General features: G+C 52.9%; 1 long non-coding RNA gene across 7 annotated transcripts in view; it reads right to left on the bottom strand.

Moving 5' to 3' along the window:
• The window catches only part of LOC127487554 (uncharacterized), a 127003-nt gene that overhangs the window by 67949 nt on the left and 38560 nt on the right, over positions 1-20494 (bottom strand). For 4 of the 7 annotated variants that reach the window (XR_016219925.1, XR_016219924.1, XR_016219930.1 and 1 more), the window contains one exon: positions 19178-20217. The exons of 2 other annotated variants lie outside the window; for them this stretch is intronic. This is a non-coding gene — a long non-coding RNA (uncharacterized LOC127487554). Of the gene's footprint in view, positions 1-6008; positions 6099-19177; positions 20218-20494 lie in introns of those variants that run through there. One more of the 7 variants, XR_016219926.1, reaches the window with a different exon arrangement.

A 20494-nucleotide genomic window follows, 5' to 3' on the forward strand; every position in this document is an offset into this window, starting at 1 on the left:
GCTTCCTGTAGGAAGTACAGGCAGCATCTTGCCCTAACCAACGTCGCAGCTACGTAAGACCCTGCATACGCGGCCGAGAGCTGCCTGGGACTGAGCACAGCTCACAGATCGACAGCTTCCCTCCTGCCTGATGACCACGGAGAGAAGGCCTCACACAAAAACCCGAGGTGCTTGGATAAAATGTTCTCTTCCACCACGAAAATCGGACAAAATGACAAGAAAACTAGACCTCGGGTGGGAGACTTTCCTATCCAAGGAGTCCCTAAAGATCTGTCCTCTGAAGCTCACAAGGTAGACAACCTCCGTGAGAAATTCAAGTTCCAGTTAGGAGCGAGGGGCGGGGTCTGGCCTAGCGATTAAGACAATGATTGACACCCCTGTCCCATCATCAGACAGCCTGGGCTGGATGGTCAGGTCCAGCTCCCAATTCCAGCTTCCTGCCAGCACACACCCTAGGAGGCAGCAGTGACAGCTCACGTGATGGGGCCCCTGATTCCAGCTTCCTGCCAACACACACCCTAGGAGGCAGCAGTGACAGCTCACGTGATAGGCTCCCAATTCCAGCTTCCTGCCAGCACACACCCTAGCAGGCAGCAGTGACAGCTCACGTGATGGGGCCCCTGATTCCAGCTTCCTGCCAACACACACCCTAGCAGGCAGCAGTGACAGCTCACATGATGGGCTCCCAATTCCAGCTTCCTGCCAGCACACACCCTAGGAGGCAGCAGTGACAGTTCACATGATGGGCTCCCAATTCCAGCTTCCTGCCAACACACACCCTAGCAGGCAGCAGTGACAGCTCACGTGATGGGCTCCCTGCCACCCACAGGGGAGACCCGGATGGAGTTCCCAGTTTCCACCTGTAGCGCACGCCCAGCCCCAGCCACCATGGACATCTGAGGAGTGAATGAGCAGAGGAGAGCCTCTGAGATCTCTCTCTCTCTCTCTCTCTGGACTCCAAACTACTTCTAAAAGTCTCCAAGTAGGTCATTTGCAATGCCAGAAATACACTCTTCATTATTTTCCAACAAAATTATCTCTTGTAAATAGTGACTTCAAAACAGGCTCCTTTGTGTCTCCTCGTATTGAGACAGGGGCAGCATTCTCAGGACCTACTCAAACACGCTGGGCGGCACCCACGCCTGACACCTGGACTGTGGTCACCTGGGGCGCCGCATCACTCCACTGGGTCCCCCTGAAGCTAATCTTTGTGTCTCATGTACCGACCAACACTAAGACATCACAGATCCCCGGTCAATGCTGCTTGTGCAGATGAGTGAAAAAATGCTTTCTAGATTTGGCAAGACCAAAGTCGATGTTTTGGTGCCGGAAGTCGGATGTGCACCATCAAATGATAGCATCGCCCTGCACTGCTGGAGTCCTGCAAAGGAGAGTCACGCGCCTACAGAGGTCACGCTGTTTCAGGGTGCGTCGGGTCTCTTGAGAACAGAGATGTGCATTCAGGTGACGGGCAAGCGGGATACTGCAGGGGATTCCAAAGAAGAGAACAGAAAACACTGGGTTTTTCTCCATGTCTCAAACAAACCAGGGCAGGCGCCTAAGTGGAGACGGTGTTTGAACAAACTTTTGTAGAAGTAGAAGTGCGTCTGAGTGAAAGGCAAAGAAAGAATACTTTAGCCAAGGAAACAGCCCCCGTGCAACGGTAGGGGGTCAGGGTGAGAACAGGATCGGGAAGAAAATCCAGGCGCTGTGGCTGGAACGCTGGGAGGAGCAGAAGATGGAGAAACACGAGAGAACTCGATTGTGATGCACACACGACAGCAGCACCCAATGCTGGAAGCTGCGCAGAAAGCAAAGTCAGTAGGGCCGGTGCTGTGGCGCAGAGGGTTAAGCCGCCCCTCGGGACACCTGCATCCGGTATCAGAGTGCTGAGTCACGTCCCAGCTACTCCACTTCAGATCCAGCCTCCTGCTGCTGTGCCACCTGGGAGGCAGCAGGGATCCTCAAGTGCTCGGGCCCCTGCCACCCACACAGGAAACCTGGATGGAGCTCCTGGCTCCTGGCTTCAGCCAGGTCCAGATCCGACCGCTGTGGCCATTCGGGGAGTGAATCAGCAGATGGAAGCACTCTCTCTCTCTCTCTTGCTCTCTCTCTCTCTCTTTCAAATAAATATAAGAGTCTTTCTTAAGAATAAAAATTACTGAGGTTCAAGACAAGCTCAATGGAAGAAGGAAAAGGAACCAGCAAACAGGACAGATGGGACAGACAGGCAGCCCCTGCGCGGGTGTCTCAGCCCCATCCCTTTGGGCCTGGGCTTCCGAGAACCAGCTCTGGTTCACGTAGCCCCAAAGGAAAACTATTGGCAGGACCCAGGGGCCTCACTGTCATCCAAGCAAGGCTGGGGCAGCAGCAGGCTGGCCCGGGGCAGAGGGGCAGGGGCTACTGCACAGGCGCATCCCAGACCTCTTTATCGCTCTGCTCAGAATTCAAATTCCAGGGAGAGAACTCACATTCCGTAGCGAGCCGGGGGCAGGGCTCCCAGATAAACATTCTCAGCAGACGGCACCCAGGAGGGAAGCAGGATTCTCCCAGCAGAAACCAGGCTGCGGTCAGCCACGGACAGCCAGCAACACAGAGACGGGTGGAGAGACCCTCGCTGCACGGAGAATGGCCTGAATCTGCTCACCTGTGGTTCTCAGCGAGTTCGTGAGGGAGCAACGAGAAGGCCATATCCAGATCTGTCCAGGCAACACACCCTGAAACACAGGCAGCCCCCACTCCCAGTGCAGAGGGCCGGATGGGGCAGGAGCGAGCGACGCCCGCAATTGAACCCACAGCAAGTCAAGGACAATGCAAAGGGCCCTCCTGGTTCATGGGTGTCCAGTGACGATGGCCGGAGAAGTCAGCCGTCGGGTAGTCTGGGGCCAGGACGAGGGGGCCCTGAGAATAGCTTCAGACAATAGAGGAAAACGGCCCTCTGAGTTGATTCTAGGTGCTGTTGAAAGAGCCCGACTCTGCAAGTCATCTGTCCTTGGAAAGGTGAGCGGGTGCTATGCTGAGTCCCATGTGTTAGCCAGCTCCACCAGCACATTTCAGGAAAGGTGTGGTGGGGGATTGCTGGTTCCCCCAAGACGCCCAGCGGGACAGAGGCAGCACCTGGACCCTTACCATTGAAATGGCTGCTCAGTTTAAAACCAGGGGCACACATCGGCCCAAGGGTTAGACTCCCACATCCCACATCAGTGCTCCTGGGTTTATTCCTGCTGCTCCACTTCTGATCCAGCTTCCGGCTAATGCACCTGGGAAGGCAGCAGGTGACTGGCCCAAGTGACAGAACACCTGCGTCCACATGGGCATTCCTGGCTCCGGCCTGGCCCAACCCTGACCAATGAGGCCATTTGGGGAACAATCAGTATCTCCCTCTCTCTCCTTCCCTCTTAAATAAAAATAAATAAATGTCTTTAAAAAGAATCATAGCTTTTTCCCATGATACTTTAAAACATGGCTAAGTGTGAAATTACCCAAAAACCCCTTAACGCGAGCTGTCACAAAGACATTTCTCCGTGGTCACGGAATCATAACCTCTTGGCTGCAGCAGGGCTGTCAGCTGCGACTTTTACGGGATCTCACGACAGCGTTTCCACGGCACCTGTTGAACACGGAGACCTAAGTGGGTGCCCTCTCCTCTCTGCTTCAGAAAGCTGCATTCTGGGCTCAGCCGCCTGGTGTTGGGGGCCCGGTGACTAGAAGAGGGAGGGAACAACTCTGTGAGCTGACCTCAGCCACAGACAGGATCACTCTCACCAGCCTTGGATGGGTCAGGAGCTGTCTGTTCTGAGATTCCTCCATCAGCCTCAGTGGAGAAAAACCTTGCAAAAGTTTCCAGTCATTCTTTTTTTTTTTTTTTTTTTTTTTTTTTTTTTTTTTTTAACAGGCAGAGTGGACAGTGAGAGAGAGATACAAAGAGAAAGGTCTTCCTTCCGTTGGTTCACCCCACAATGGCTGCCGCAGCCGGAGCTGTGCCAATCCGAAGCCAGGAGCCAGGTGCTTCTCCCGGTCTCCCATGCGGGTGCAGGGCCCAAGCACCTGGGCCATCCTCCACTGCACTCCCAGGCCACAGCAGAGAGCTGGCCTGGAAGAGGGGCAACCGGGACAGAATCCGGCACCCCGACCGGGACTAGAACCCGGGGTGCAGGCGCTGCAGGTGGAAGATTAGCCTAGTGAGCCACGGCTCCCGCCTATTCTTAATATCCTAAGACGTAAGAGACAAGGAAGCTTTCTGAACTACCAAAAAGAACTTTTTAATTAAGTGAGGTTAAATCGGCTTCTACTCTGATTGCTCTAAGTCCAAAAAAATTTTAATTAGGATTTCTATCCAAGTGGGTTGAAATCAAGGACTATTTCTTGAAAATAAGCAAATTTTCTGCTTAATAACCAAGCCCAAAGGAAACAGCAATTGCAGGTTTTATTTAGGCCTCAGCCTCTGTCAACATCATCTTATGCTGCCATCTTGGAACTAAGAGTAGAAGCAATAGATCTGAAAATTCATTATCCCCAAAGCACGTAGGAAATTTATTCCTCCTTTCCCTCTTTTTCTTTCTTTCTCTGAAAGAAAGACTTGCAGAGAAGGGGGAGACAGATAGACAGAGAAAGAGGTCTTCCATGCGCTGGTTCACTCCCCAAATGCCTGCACCAGTGACAGCTGGGCCAGGCTGAAACCAGGAGCCTGGAACTCCATCCGGGTCTCCCACGTGGGTGCAGGGGCCCAAGCCCCTTGGGCCATCTCCCACTGCTTTCCCAGGCCATAGCTGAGAGCTGGATTGGAAGAGGAGCAGCCAGGACTCGAACCAGCACTCATATGATGCGCCAGTGGTTTAACCCGCTGTGCCACAGCACCAACCCCTATTCTCTTACATTTCCGTATTCAGTTACTTGATGGGTTGGAACATAGCCAGTCATGATTTCACAGAAACAAATATCAGGACCTCCTACTTCCTGAGATGTCTCTTCTGAGCATTCAGGTCGCAGGCCCATCAGATACAAGGACAGTGCTGCTGCCCACCTGCGTTTACTGGGACCACTGCACAACGCACAGACGCCCCAGGACATGGTCACTGAGATATGACCACTGCTAGACGAAGAAAACGGCAGATGCTCGCACGTTCACTGTGTGCCTGTCAGCTGCAGCTGTCTCGGGTCTGTCTCAGGACGTCTAGAGCAAAGGGACCTGGGCAAGCCCTGCAGGGGTGAGCCAACGACCTAGGTCTTATTTCACAAGGAAGAGCCGGGTACGTCGGTTAACACTGCCAGCCCTCTTGGCTTTGTTCTCACTGGGAAGGCCACTGTGTCAGTCAGCCCCTGGCACTAACCAACACAAACTCCACGACGGACGCCAGCCGCGCACCTGACGTGTGGCCCTCCCTAAGCGTGCCGGCCATGGGGGCTCCCTCTGGAAGCCGTGTCATTTCCTGCAGTTTCGCTGTTGTCAATGCTGCCCAAAGCTGCAGTGCAGGTGCCTCCTAGGAAAACCTCAGCCTGGGATCAGAGCAGATTGCTTATCCCCTGCTAAAACATCCAGAGAAGCATGCCCTGGCTCCTCCTGCCCGAGGGAAGCAGGACCGACCCAGCCTGGCTGGCACTCAGCAGCGCCCACTCCGAGGGAGTCACTGTTCACGTGCAGGTGGGGAGCGAGGGATGAGGCTGCCCCTCCCACATCAGAGTTCACTTCCGTTCAGCACGTTCACGCTGAAGCTCAGCATCGGACCTGGCCACAGACACCCCGACATGCGTCCCCCGGGAGTGACTGAGGAGGCCTTGGTGTCTCCCCACCAGGGACGTGGCTAACGTGGGACCCCCCCACCCGTGTCCACCAGTGTGCAGCTGGGAAGTCCCACCCTCTCCGAACTGGAACTCCAGTTCATTCCAGCTGCGATTACTGTAAGCACGAGACACGCGCAAGCCCCCAGCCTGCGGCATGGGTTGCAGAGACCCCGAAGCCGGCAGACCTGGTGCCCACACCTGCCTGGCCCGCACGGCACTCAGCTCACCTCTCCACTCCAGGTGGGGTCCATGAGAGTCGGAAAATGCTGGAGTTGTTTTTCCAGGTTTCATGCTCAGCCTTCGTGCCGTTCTCTCTCCTGATAGGACCCCAAATCAGTTTATACTTAAAAATCTGAATATAAACTTTACAATATTCCTTATGCTTCTATACCCTGAAAAGGACTATTGTCACTCCCCGTCTTCGTGGGGGGAACGACACAGGACCCTGCACTGTTCTTTCTGTCTGCTCGGCCCTCCCCGGGTTGGCTACTGTCCCTTCCACCTCCGTGGAAGGGCGGTTCCCCCTGGCCACATTCCCCACTTCCGCAGGGGAGCGGCACACCGCCGGCCGGCTTTCTTCGGGGGCTGCGCGGGTTCCCTTAGATGTTCCCCATAGATGTTCCCGGTGCATGCCGTCTCTCTCCTCCTTTATAGTCCTCCTCCGCCAATCCCAACTCGGCTGCCCACACGCCGAGTACGCTGCTCTCCAATCAGGAGCAAGTCCTACAGTTTATTAGTTGAACTGGAGGCAGCTGTGCGGAAGCTGTTTACTTCTCTCCCAACGCCATGTTGTGGGAGAGCAGATGCATAGAATAAGTCTTAATTCAAGTAACTTAGTCTAATCCGGATTGCTCCCCACAGACTATAACAAACTGCTACCATGGAAGTGTTACTACATTCCCCTACACATACACACACCCCGGCACCAGACTCCAGTCAGATGTCTAACTACGGTTGAATTTAGGAGCACATTTTATGGTATCTGATGGGGCATGCTATAAGGAGAGTTTCTAGAACATTCCTGAGGACAGCAGAAAGGCAGGATGTGCCAGCCGGGGCAGTCCAGAAAACAGACGCAGCACTAGATGTGTATTTCACCAGTTATTTATTTGAAAGGCAGAGCAACACAGAGAGGGAAAGAGGAAAAGCGATCTTCCACTCACTGAGGCCCTCCAGAAAATGGCCACAACGGTCAGGGCTGGGCCAGGCGGAATCCAGGAGCCAGGGACTCTACCTGGGTCTCCCATGTGGGAGATGGCGTGGGCCATCATCTACTGTGTTTCCAGGCACATGTGCAGGGTGCTGGGTCAGAAGTGAAGCAGCTGGGACCTGAACCTGTGCCCAGATGTGAGATGCCCAAGTCACAGTCAGCGGCTTAACCCACTGCACCACCACACTGGCCCCAGCAACTAGACGTTCTGAAAGGAAGGGACTTAATGCAGTGGCTTGATCACAAAACCAGAGGAAGAGCTGAAGAACTACACAAACCAGGTGGGCTCACGGATCCTACCCCAGGCCCTGGCCCTGCAGAGAGGGGTGAAAAAGTGCCGGCCCCTGGGCGGAAATGTGTTTAACTCTCTAAGAGGGCATTGCATGAAGCTGCCACATGACCCAGCAACCCCGCTGCTGGGGACGTCCCCAAAAGACACGAAAGCAACACCTGCCCCACCACGCCCACAACAGCCAAAATACGGAACCAACAGCAGGTGGCTAAAGAAAAGTCTACGCATTCAGATATGTAAGTATGTATGTATAGACTATTCAGTTATACATATATGCATATATAAATATACATGTATGTGTGTATATACATATATACATATACATACACATATATGTGTGTGTACATACGTACACACACACTACTCAGCTACAGAAAAGAATGAAATTTTGTCATTGCAGCAAAATGGGTGGAAATGGAAGACATCATCCGGACTGAAGTAAGCCAGACACAGAAATATGAATATTGCATGTCTCCCCTTAAATGCGGGAGCTAAAATTACAACAAAACACATACTCTCCATAAGAAGGCATTCCTACGGAATTGAGTTTTCTTCTGCTTATTTTCAAACTGGGCTGGAGGTGGAGGGGAGGACGGGCTTGCGACAGGCAGGGCAGGAGGCCCGCACGGCTCGGCTGGGGTCGCACCCCCCCCCAGGTGCCTGGCTGCCAGTGAGCGCACTCCCTGCCCGCAGGGCCTCCCCTGCTCACCAGGTCGTGGCCACGGTGCTGCTGACCGACGCAGTCGCTGTCCTCTCCTCCCCCCCAGCACCTGTCTCCCAGGGCAGGGCTCTCCTGCTCCCCCTGGCTGAGGCTTTCCAGACAGAGCAGCGAGTCAGGCCCCAGTGGTGGTCCCTTCCACACGACCCCAAGTGTGGGGATCTTCAGCGCTTTGCCCGCCCAGCTCTATGTGTGCACAGACAGCTCAAGGCTGCCGAATCCTTACGGTACGTGCTCCACCAAGCACGACCATGTCAGGCCCCTGGGAGACCAGGGATACAACACCGGCCCTCCAGGTTCCCGCAGGCGCCCCAGGCACGCTGAGCCATGCTAGTGTCGTGCACCCTGGGGCAGCCAGCAGCTGCAGGAGACTGGAAAGGGGGTCTCCGAGTTCCAGGCCCCCCCGCCTTGAGTCGCCAGGGCCTGTGTTCCCTGTATCGGTACATCACACCGTCATTTAAAAGATCACGTTTGGGGGCTGGCATCATGGCTCAGCTGCTAAAGCACTATCTGCAGTGCCAGCATCTCACGTGGGCGGCGGATCGAGTCCCGGCTGCTCCACTCCCAATCCACTCCCTGCTAACGCACTTCGGAGAGCAGCGGAAGATGGTCCAGGTGCTTGGGCCCCTGCACCCACGTGGGAGACACGGATGAGGCTCCCGGCTTTGGCCTGGCCCAGCCCTGGTTGTTACAGCCATTTAGGGAGTGAGCCAGCAGAAGGACGGCCTCTTTCTCTGTCCTTCTGCCTTCTCTGTGATGTTCAAATAAATAAAGAATAATTTAACTACTTCAATTAGCATTTTAAATCCACGACAAAAACACATGGCTGCACTGGTTCTAAGCAGCATGGGGGGGTGGGGAATGCAAATATTTGAGGTGAATAGCTTCAGACTTCAACTATGGATACTGTGAAATCAATTCCCTAATTACATATATAATACATCACTTTCCCCTCAGCCAAAAAAAAAAAAAAAAAAAGGCTCATTAATGAGCAAAACGCGGGCCCTTCCCAGACACTTACTTAGAGTTGTCAGGACACCTAACAAGGCTGTTTTCAGAAGGAAAAACCCTGCTGCTCTGGTTAACAATGGCTGGACTCAACCGCCCCTGGAGGAGAAGCCCAGCGAGCTGGCAGGCGGAAGCCAGGACCGGGCTGAGGAGCGCCGACCATCCCCTGTCTCCCTGTGCTCTCGACACAGACATCTCCCTGGGCCAAGGGTCTCTTGGAGACATTTTGGCTGTGCCCACCAGGGGAGAGCCTAGCCCAGGAGGAAATGCCAAACCGAGACCTGCGGAATGAACCTGAGACACAGGCAGGCCTGGGAAACCAGAGGCCACAGCCGGGAGAACTTCCTTCTCTGGGTCTGGCATCAGCCTCGCATAGCCCGGCTACCATCTGGAAGGCAGGCTTTCCTGTGGACGCTGCGCACCCCTGTGCTCGCCTAGGCGCTCCGATGTGTGCAAGGGATTCACAGTGACCCGTTCCTCCCCGCGGAACCTGGCACAGCCCAGGCAGTGAGCCTGCCACCAGCCCCCTCCTGCCCCAGTCAGACGGTCAGCACTGAGCCATGCTGCTGGCTCCAGCTTCCTGCTAATGCGCACCCTGGGGTGATGGCTCACGTGAGTGACCTGGACTGAGTTCCAGGCTCCTAGCTGTAGCCTGGCCAAGCCCCAGCTGTTCCAGGCATGTGGAGAGTGAGCCAGGAGATGGAAAAAATTTCTCTCTCTCTGTCTCCCTTTCAGATAAACACATAAATTTTTTAAGAATACAATTTTGGAAACCTACATGTTTCCTGAAAACCTACTTGGGCTTCAGGACATGACAATTTTGCTTTGTTGATCCATTCATCGATTGAAACCATTTTTTCAAATGTTATTTCGCTCTGTGTTTTAGACTGCTTCTACCATCTGCAGCTCCATGAATTCTAACGTGGTAGACAACTCTCATCAGGAGACACAGGACTCTGTGCACACAACACCACCAGGATCAACCATGTGCATGGAAGAAAGTCACAGCTTCCATTTTTACCTAAATCAACTGGAATTGAAATACTACCTTTAAGGAACTGAGTGTATTAATAGTTTTTCCTATAAACAGTCATTCATAAGTGAGAACCTGGCCCATAACTCAAGCTTGAAGAATAAGCCATGCAGCTATCATTTCACATCAAAGCTCTCATTATTCCACTTTAAAAACAACCCCTAAAAATGTGGCTAACAGAAACAGGAGGACAACATCCACACAATACCAGTAGCCAGTGTCATGTCAGCATCAGTGGTGACCGCCAAGGACTGCACACAACTTAGATGGCCACCGACCAGGGAACAGGAAAACAAATCACCGTCTATGCACACAATGGGATAGAGAGCAACAAAATAGCAATACACGCACAACACGGGCAGAGTGCAGAAACATCACACCAGCTCAAAGAAGCCAGACTCGGCAAACTGCACGGTGTGCAGGTTCCACGCACAGGAGTGTGCAGGGAGCAAAAATGTATTAAAAACAGAGGGAAAATCAGTGGTTGCCTGGGACTCCAGGGAGGTGGGCTGGGAGCAGGGGTACAAGCAAACCAGCTCCCAGGAAACTGGAGGAGGACGAAACTAAAACTGGATTCTGGTAATGGTTTGCAACTCTATAAATTTGCTTTAAAAAAAAAAAAAAAACCTCTTAATCATAAATTTTGTGCTACACAATGTCAGAAAGATGTTACAAGTAGAAGAGCACAGAGGCCAGTTTGCTGTGACTACTGATGCAAACAGAAACATGCACTTACCAAAACCACCAAGCGCAAGAAGATCAGATCGGCATTGCATTTGCTACCACGACCCATAACAAACCCAGCAGCCTGAACTGGAAACCCACCAGTGAGATTTTCAACACCCCAGCATCTCAGTCCACCGAAGTTCTCCATACCCAAAACCTCACCGACACCGTCAACTTCCGTCACCAGTGGACAGAAATGGCTCCGGTTATCCAACTCTGCTAGCGCTGGCTGGGCGTGTGCTGTGTAAAAGCCACTCGGAATCCCCCCGGGGCACAACTGCACCCTTGCAGGTCTCAGGCTAGCGGGGAACCCTGGGATGGACAAATGCTCATACTCGAGGTGAGACGGCACAACTGACAAAGTCTAGTCCCAGTGCGGTGACCCGTGAAGGCTGGGGAGTTGGGGGGGAGGTGGTTGAAGAAATGGGTCTGACAGGTGTCAAGGCAGAAGTGGGGTGCTGAAAGTCTGAAGGAAAGAGAGCGCCACAACAGGGAGCAGACGTGTGGGTTAAACTGAGGAGCCAGGGGTGGAAAGGGTGAGAAACGGAGAGGAAGACGTAGAAGCAGAGGAAGAGCCGGCGCCATGGCTCACTAGGCTAATCCTCCGCCTTGCGGCGCCAGCACACCAGGTTCTAGTCCCGGTCGGGGCGCCGGATTCTGTCCCGGTTGCCCCTCTTACAGGCCAGCTCTCTGCTGTGGCCAGGGAGTGCAGTGGAGGATGGCCCAAGTGCTTGGGCCCTGCACCCCATGGGAGACCAGGAGAAGTACCTGGCTCCTGCCATCAGATCAGCGTGGTACACCGGCCGCAGCGTGCCGGCCGTGGCGGCCATTGGAGGGTGAACCAATGGCAAAGGAAGACCTTTCTCTCTATCTCTCTCTCTCTGTCACTGTCCACTCTGCCTTACAAAAAAATTAAAAAAAAAAAAAAAAAAAAAAAAAAAAAAAAAAACAGAGGAAGAACACCAAGCAGAAAGGGTGCATATTGGTGCCTGAAGAGTGGAGATGCTGGAGAAGTGGACAACGGTGGGATCAAGGACTGTCTGCTGCCTAGGGGGCTGGGAACCCCAGGCAGAGGGACCTGGACTTCAGCAGCAACCCAGGCAAGAAGGGGCAAAGGCCAGAGCCGGGGCAGTGGGTGGACAGGAGTAGTCATGGAGGACAAAATACAGAGACAGAAACACCTCCTGGGTCGCTGCACAAAGAGCCACTGTTTTACAAAGATTTATTTATTCCAGGAGCTTCTTCTGGGTCTCCCACGTGGGTAACAGGGGCCCCAGCATTTCAGCCATCTGCTGCTGCTTTCCCAGGCCATTCGCAGGGAGCTGGACGGGAAGTGGAGCAGCCAGGACAGGAACTGGAGCCTACATGGGATGCTGGCCTCACAGGCAGAGGCCTTACCTGTTACACCACAATGCCAGCACCAATAAAGAGCCGTTTCAGTCCATGGAGATCAAAAGTAAAGCGTGGCAGTTTCCTCCTTCTTCTAGAACATCCATAAAATAATACAGACAACTCTCCCGGCCCGGGTGTGCACACCACCCCAACATCAGGCAATGTTCCCTGCTTTGGACAAGCCCTACACAGAGTACAGGTATTTACATGCAAGTCCATGACTGCGTGACTCAAGCACTAGACAGGTAACCCTCTCTCTAAAGTTCAAAAACTAAGGCTACACACAGATGCCTAGGTTTTCCAAGGCAGCACCAGGTGTAAAATCCCAAAGCTCACATCTCTGCTAAACTGAAGAGGCTAAGGAGGGTTGCACACCCTGCCTCGGTTTCTCCAGACGGGCGTTCTGCATTCCTGGGGTGCAAGAGTTCCTTGGGGAGCACCCAGCACCCTCACCACCACGCTCCCAGCAGAGATGACGACACTGTCCAGCTGCCCATCAGACCTGCCAGTGGGCTGAGTCTGGGGAGTAGTGGTCTCTCTTAAACAAAGGCAGAACTTACATCTGTGTGTTGTTTTAGATTCAGCTATAGTCCCCAAAGGAATTCACAATGCGACTTTCTGGAAAGAAGGTCTTCAAAAAGGTAAGGTGTTTTTTGTTTTTGTTTTTAAGATTTTATTGGGGCCGGCACTGTGGTGCAGTGGATTAACGCCCTGGCCTGAAGCACCAACATCTCATAGGGGCGCCGGTTCAAGACCCGACTGCTCCACTTCCTGTTCAGCTCTCTGCTATGGCCCAGGAAAGCAGTAGAAGATGGCCCAAGTCCTTGGGCCCCTGCACCCACGTGGGAGACCTGGAAGAAGCTCCTGGCTCCGGATCGGCGCAGCTCCAGCCTTTGCGGCCATCTGGGGAGTGAACCATCAGTTGGAAGACCTCTCTCTCTCTCTCTGTCTCTGTCTCTCCTCTCTCTATGTAACTCTGACTTTCAAATAAATCTTTAAAAAAAAGATTTTATGAATTTGAGAGGTAGAGTTACAGAGAGAAGGAGAGACAGAGAGAAAAGTCTTCCATGTGCTGGTTCACTCCCCAAATGGCTGCAATGGCCAGAGCTGAGTCAATCCGAAGCCAGGAGCCAGGAGCCTCTCTGGGTCTCCTACTGCTTTTCTAGGCCATCAGCAGAGAGCTGGATTGGAAGAGGAGCAGCTGGGGCTAGAACTGGCACCCACCTGGGATGCTGGTGCTGCTGGCAGAGGCTTAGCCCACTATGCCACAGCACCGGCCCCCAAAAAGGTCATTTAAAATGGGGTTATGGGGTGGTCCTGAATCCAACATGGCAGCTGTCGTCGTAAGAAGAGCCAACTTGCATGTGGACAAGCGGGAGAGGGAAGAGGCAGGAGGATCGGGGAGGCTGTGCTGCTTTGCTCCGCCCATCCTGGCAGACACATACAAGGGGGCTCCGAAGTGTTTATGGAAAAATCAAATTAAAAGATAATGCCTGCCGTGAGCATTCTGCCAAATGGCTAAGCACTGGTCAGGTGCCTGGGCTCAAGTCTCAGCTCTGGCTCCTGGGTCCAGCTTCCTGCTAGTGTAGGTCCTGGGAGGCAGCAGGTGACGGCTCAAGTACTGGGGTCCCCGCCACCCACACAGGAGACCTGGATGGAGTCCTGGTTCCTGGTTCCAGCCTGGCTCAATGCTGGCCATGGCAGGCATTTGACAAGTCAATCAGCTAGTGGATGGGAGTTTCTCTCTCCCCCTCTCTCTCTGTGCCTTTCAAATAAAAAACAATTAGATAATGTGAATTTTCCACAAACTTTTTTGAAGCCCTCTCATATATATACATGTATCTAATATTTATTATAAAATTATAATAAGACACCTAATTATATGTAATAAACAAAGTTATACAGATTATACTTGTATATATTAGCAAATTTTGTGGCGTGTGTCAAAACACAGACAGAAATGGAAAGGAAAAGGAGCAAGCACGAGTGGCGTGACTGTCACGTGCTCTGCCTTAGGAAGCCCTGGCTCCTGTCACCAGCCACCCCTGTGGTCCTCAGAAAATCAGTCTCAAAACCCCATTTCCTTTAGGTTGTCCAAGGAGCGGTTGAGCTGACCGAGCACTGGCCAAGCGGCGTTGAGCGCATCTCGGGCGCCCGGAGCCACCTGGAGCAGCAGGAGACGCAGCGCTCCCTCTCCCTCCCTGGGGTGCTGCAGGTGACCTCGAGAGCCACTCTCCCCCTCGGGGTCCGGGCCAGCCCACGAGTCAGCGAAAGCAGCCCTAGTGTCGAGGCTGGGTTTGCCCAAGATCCAAGGATTCGTAACACGGGCGCAGGTGGCACAACGGCCCAGCCTCAGGAGTGCGTCTACAATGTATTTATCACCCGTCTGGCCTGTGCAGGCTGTGCAGGGATTTACAGATCCCTTAGCAGCAATCCTGCCGCTACCTGGCTAGGATGCCAGGAGCACCCTGACTCCACCTGGGACACGGCAATGCCTCCCCGTTACCCAGCCTCCAAGCCCACCCTTGGCTCCACCTCCTCACACAGATGCCATCCCGAAGGCAGCTAATAAAAGCTCCCCATGACTGTGATCCCAACAGGAGGGGATCCTTTCAGGGCAGGTGGGGCCTTTCTGATGTGGGCCTCGCTACACTCCCAACCTCTGACCCCTCTGCTCCTCACCCCAGAGCTCCCCGCACCAACTCCTCCTGAGGGCAACCCCTTCCCTCGTGCCTCCCTGGGCCCAGAGGGAGTTTCTGCCCTCCAGCGCCCTCTCGTCCTGCGGGGCAGGGTTTAAATACTTCCTTTCTCCAAAAGCTCTGCTCTCAGCTGCTCGCCAAGCCAGAGCCAGTGGCCCCGTCTTCCCAAACCTCACAGACTTGCACTGCTTCCATCCACTGTCACTCCCATCACAGAGCATTTTTATGGCTAGTGTGCCTGTGCATTTCCCAGGAAACTGTGTGAGTCCCTCGTGCACCTGCTCATTCCCCACAGACACCACGGTTCTTGGCACACGCCAGCCACTCAACAGTCCTCCTGGACAGAGTGATGTGATGAGGATGGGTGACTCACAGATTATCTAGCTGAGTCCGGCCTAACCAGTCGACCCTGAAATGGCTTGTTTCATAATCTTTTTCCAGCTGATTTAATGAATTGGTTCTGTTTTCTGGAAATCATTATTAATCAGGCTGATGTTTTTCAGGGACATCCTTTTCCCTGTAGGTTCCAACTAAGTGTCTCGTGGGCTGAAACTATGTTTGCCTTTGCCACTGGGGTCTCCAAAACATAGCCCCGTGTCGGCAATGTAAGAGGCCAATGGGTCCTGATCGACTGAGTCACTGAATGACTGAGCTTCATCGTCCAAGGCCCAATTTTACTCCTCACCTTAGCCTCCTGCGAAAAGAAGTAGGCAAAGCTGAAAACACAGAATCATCCATAGATTTGGCTCACGAAAAAGCTTCCATGGCTTAGCCAAAACTCAGAGGCATTTATTTAATTCCCACACACTGGAGGAAGGCGGGCAGGGGCGGGGGCTGGGCAGGGACGAGGGATGCCTGTAACAATAAATACTGCGAACGCTCGCATTTTCTGCCAAAGTCGGAACACACAGCCACGACCTGGGACACCACAGGGTAAGGAAGGCAGTCGTCCCTGGAAGCAGTCGCATCTGCATTGTGTTAAAACTCGTATCACGGTCTCGTGGCGCTGGGCTGAGCTACACTGTGCAGCCGAGATTAATTGACTATTTTCCCTAACACAGTGCTCTCGGTTCCACTGACGCCCGTGCGCAAAGCCATGTGGCTGGAGCTCCACAAGGAAATCCCGACTGCAGAAGGGGAAAGTGGCAGTCAAGCTGTGAGCTGGAATAAACCTCGCCGTAACGTTCTGCACGATTTCTAAGTGGACAAGGATCACTTCGTGGGTTAATCACAATAAGCGCCGGATTTTTTTTACCCTGGGAATTTTCCAAATGACTATTAATGCACCCGTAGCAGGTTTCCATTATCGTTAAATTGATGATGTGGGTCATGCAGCCCCAGGTTAATGCTGAATTAATTCTGACAGCCGACTTTGCACTGGAAAGTAAGGGAACCCTGCCACCAAGGCTCACCCAGAGAGAACAGGAGCTGTAGGCTTGCCACCACCTCCAGTGGCTGGCCCAGGAAAGCCCTACCTACTTGGGTCAGTCCAAGGTGTGCAGGAGCTCTCCCAGGCAAATCTGCTCCTAGGATGTGTTCATCTCCCAGGGACACAGTGACTGTGGCCGGGTGGCCCTGACACACTGCCTCCCAGCAGGGCCAGGAGGGAGGATACTACAGACGCGCCAACTCTACCCACAGGAGGCATTTCTTTATGGGGAAAGAATGAGTGACAACAAATGACTTCAGAGTAGGCAGCTGCCTCAGCAGACGACGCAGTAACTGCCCTCGCACAGCAGACCAGCACCTGTGAGAAGCTGGGAATATCAAACCTGCTTTTTCTTCTTTTTTTATATATAAGACACCAAAATCAAATTATGCCTGGTAAATGATATTTTGAAAATTGATAGAAGTCCCCAAGTCATTTCCACTTCATTTCTAGCGACATGTTTTCCCACTACTAAGAATAAAAGGGGAGGGCTGAGCCAGCGCTGTGGCTTACTAGGCTAATCTTCTGCCTGTGGTGCCGGCACCCCGGGTTCTAGTCCCAGTCGGGGCGCCGGATTCTGTCCTGGTTGCCCCTCTTCCAGGCCAGCTCTCTGCTGTGGCCAGGGAGTGCAGTGGAGGATGGCCCAAGTCCTTGGGCCCTGCACCCGCATGGGAGACCGGGAGAAGCACCTGGCTCCTGGCACCGGCTGTAGCGGCCATTTAGGGGGTGAACCAATGGCAAAGGAAGACCTTTCTCTCTGTCTCTCTCTCTCACTGCCCACTCTGCCTGTCAAAAAAAAAAAAAAAAAAAAAGTGGGGGAGGGCAATACTGTGGCGTACCAGGTAAAGCCGCTGCCTGCAGTGCCAGCATCCCATATGGGCGCCAGTTGAAGTCCCAGCTGCCTCTCTTTGACCCAGCTCTCTGCTATGGCCTGGGAAAGCAGTGGAAGATGGCCCAAGTGCTTGGGCCCCTGTACCCATGTGGGATACCCAGAAGAAGCTCCTGGCTTCCAATCCGCCCAGTTCCGGCCATTGCAGCCATTTGGGGGTTGAACCAGTGGATTGAAGACCTCTCTCTCTCCCCCTCTGTCTGTAACTCTATCTCTCAAATAAATAAATTTTTTAAAAAATAAAATAAAAAACTTAGTAATTTGTATACAACAAGATACAAAACAGACCATGGATTTATGTAGATTAAGATTCAAAAGTGCTAAAGCTACTTATGGGAACAGTCCATGCCAATGGGCTGTTGAAGACGCAGTATTCTCAGCCACTTTCCATCCCATACTGTCACCTAAACCGTGTGGGGAATTCACGGAGGACAGAAACATTGGCCTTTCTAGCTACTGCACCATACAGCACCAAGCCTGGTCTTACATGTAGTGACTGCAAACTCGATGTTAATTCTGCTCATCCCTACGAAACACAAGCTCCCGTAGGTAAGGACTGCGTTGCTGGAAAGCAACAGAAATCTGACACAAAGCAGCCACCACCACAAAGACCCCCGACAGACTAAGCTCCTGGAGCCTTCCTCCACGCAGACCCCAGGCCAGGTCCTCCTTCAGCCAGGCACCAGCAAAGTGACGCCGGCTCGGACTTCATTCTGATGCAGTCGGGACGAGGAGTAGACCACAATGACCACAACAGCTGAGGCCTGGCTTCCCCATACGGCCTCTCAATGCAGCCAGGAACCCTAGGCCAGGCGCATCCACAGATGGAAGGCGCACACACTCCTGCTGCTGGGCACACCTGCCTGGCCGAGGGCGGGAGTGGAGACTTCCTGTGCCAGCCCTCTAAGCTCCACCACCACTGGCCTTGGGGTTTGCTGCCCCAGCCACTACTGGAACTTTTCTGGAGGATTTTTTTCTTTTTTGAGGCAACACAGACTCTGGAGAACAACTGGACTCACATTCAGGAACCCAGGCAGCAAACAGTGCACTCTCTGTCCACCACAGTCCAGGTACCCTAAAGGATTTATGGGGGTGTTAACGTCCGCCTCTGGTTCTCCCCAGAAGAGAACTTGTGAGATAACTGGAGGGCGGCCCAGGACGGACTCGGCGTCCTGTCGTCTCTGGAAGTTCCGATCCAGGATCCAAGGTGCCCGCTGGCTGGCCTGGGGCTGCACCTGTGCTCCATGGCTTCGTTCTGTGCAGGAGCTTCTACAAAGTCTCTGCTCTCCTCTCGGAAGCTGCAAAGCGCTCTGTCCCTGAGCGGGCTCCATGGCAGGAGAATGGGGCCCAGCTGCATCCGTGCTCCCCTGCCTGGAGGGCGCCTGCCCTGTGGCAGCTAACAGGGGTCGCAGAGCCGGTGGGGAGGGACCAGCGCCAGACTTGCTTCCTGCTTGCAGCTGGAAACTCAAGTTGCTCTCCAATTTTTGCAGCCCTGGTGGGCTCAGCACTCTCCAGCCATCCCCCTGTGACGGTCATTTCCACAGGCAACTATTTATTCACACCCTGCCCAGCACCGCCCTCTTCACAATAGCACAGAAAGAAAGGAATCCTGTGGATTATCATGGAGTCTGTCACTCCTTTCGGAGGACACAGGTTTTGAAAACAGATGCAAATACTGCAGGGTGTTCGATATGCAGACAAGAGTGGGCACGAGGAGAGGACCTTAACCTTTATGAAGCATTGGGGTGAACGAAAATATTTCAAATCCATATGAGGATGCTGATGCTGCCCTGTAGCACACCCAGGTTTGCAGGGGAGTCGGGGAGCAGGTATCAGAATGGACCAGTTTTCACCTGGGTGGTAGGTTTTGTGAAATACGGGGAGTTTGGGGAATCGAGACAATGACACAAGAGGACAGACAGAGGGCCCCAAGGTTGAAGGCAGTAACTCGGGGGTTAACTGTCCTGACCTGGCTATGCTCAGGGATGAAACCGGGCAGATAAATCAGAAACCCCATTTTATTTTCTCTCACCCATTCCATCAGAAGCTTGGCTGCAGAACTGAACGTGGTCATTTTGTTCTGAGCCTACGAACTCCACCATCTGCCAAAATCCTGCTCTCACCACCCTTTGCCACCCCCACCCCCCCATTAATCTCTTTAGCAACAAGATACAGCAAGAAAGACCCAGTTTTCTGCTAAACTCACTACTCAGCTCCGAAGACTGAATCAGACGACGGTTGTAGTAATTTCTGAAAATTTCAAAGACAAAGGGGTTTCAAGGGGAAAAGGCAGAGATTCAATTTTGCTCTGGTTCTTAGGAGGAACCTAGAAGAGGAGGAAACTAATTTGTCGCTAAAATAGAAGCGCACCAGAAGAAGAAAACTCATTAGCTAAAGCGGCTCGTTTCCCCTCCTGGAGTCCCCTACTTTGCCATAATTGTCCCAATTAAGGACCCCAAGAGTGCATCATGGAGGGAGGCCAGCAGGGACTAGTTCTGGAGCCACGTCCAAAGGCAGGCGGCGACTCTGTTAAGTCCAATTCCGCAACTCGCGAGCCAGAGCGGCCACTCAGGGCACTAGAGACAGACACCCCTCAGTCAAAGAGGAATCCCTAGGACACTTTCAAGCAACGGGATTTGAAGGCGAGAATACGCAGAGCCAAGGGCGTCCGAGCAAGCTGCTGGAGAGACCTTCGCTTTTCCTGGTCAGCCCCGGCCCCCGGTCCACTTGCTGGGGACTGAGTTAGTGAGTCCACCTTTGAAACACAGCTCAGTTCTTTCAAGTGAAAGCAATGCAAGCGTGCACCGAGCTTCATTTCTGCCTCCTGGACCAAACATTCACAGGAACCTGCGAGGTCTGGCCCACTTCCTTCAGCCGTCAGCGGGGCTCACACACTAATTCCATTGTTTCCAATCCCATCAGCAACTCTGTGTGCACATAAAACTCTGCCTTTAATTTTCCACTTCCACGCAATTGATTAAACATGCAGAGTTGTAACGCTGGGTAGAAAGGGGGACACGTGCTTACATACTCTCCAACACTGCGGAAGAAAGAACGAGGGAAGGTTTGTTTTAATCACTTTTGCATACTGGAATTTGCAGCATATTCTGAACAAATATTTATGGAAACTTAATCAAGATTTTTTTTTTCAAACTTCCTGCTTCCTCTTTGACATTCTCTTCCGACGTCCTCATAATACATTTAGCACTCAGACATTTCTCTACTTTGGCTCTTATTTTAAAACCATCTGAGTATACAGAAAGCAAAATCAGATTGATATTGCCACATTTGCATCTTTGCGAGTTAAAATGAAATTA

The sequence above is a fragment of the Oryctolagus cuniculus genome, chromosome 13, assembly GCF_051225735.1.
Source record: "Oryctolagus cuniculus isolate XC-2025 breed Fujian yellow rabbit chromosome 13, ASM5122573v1, whole genome shotgun sequence".
Classification (NCBI taxonomy): Eukaryota; Metazoa; Chordata; class Mammalia; order Lagomorpha; family Leporidae; genus Oryctolagus; species Oryctolagus cuniculus.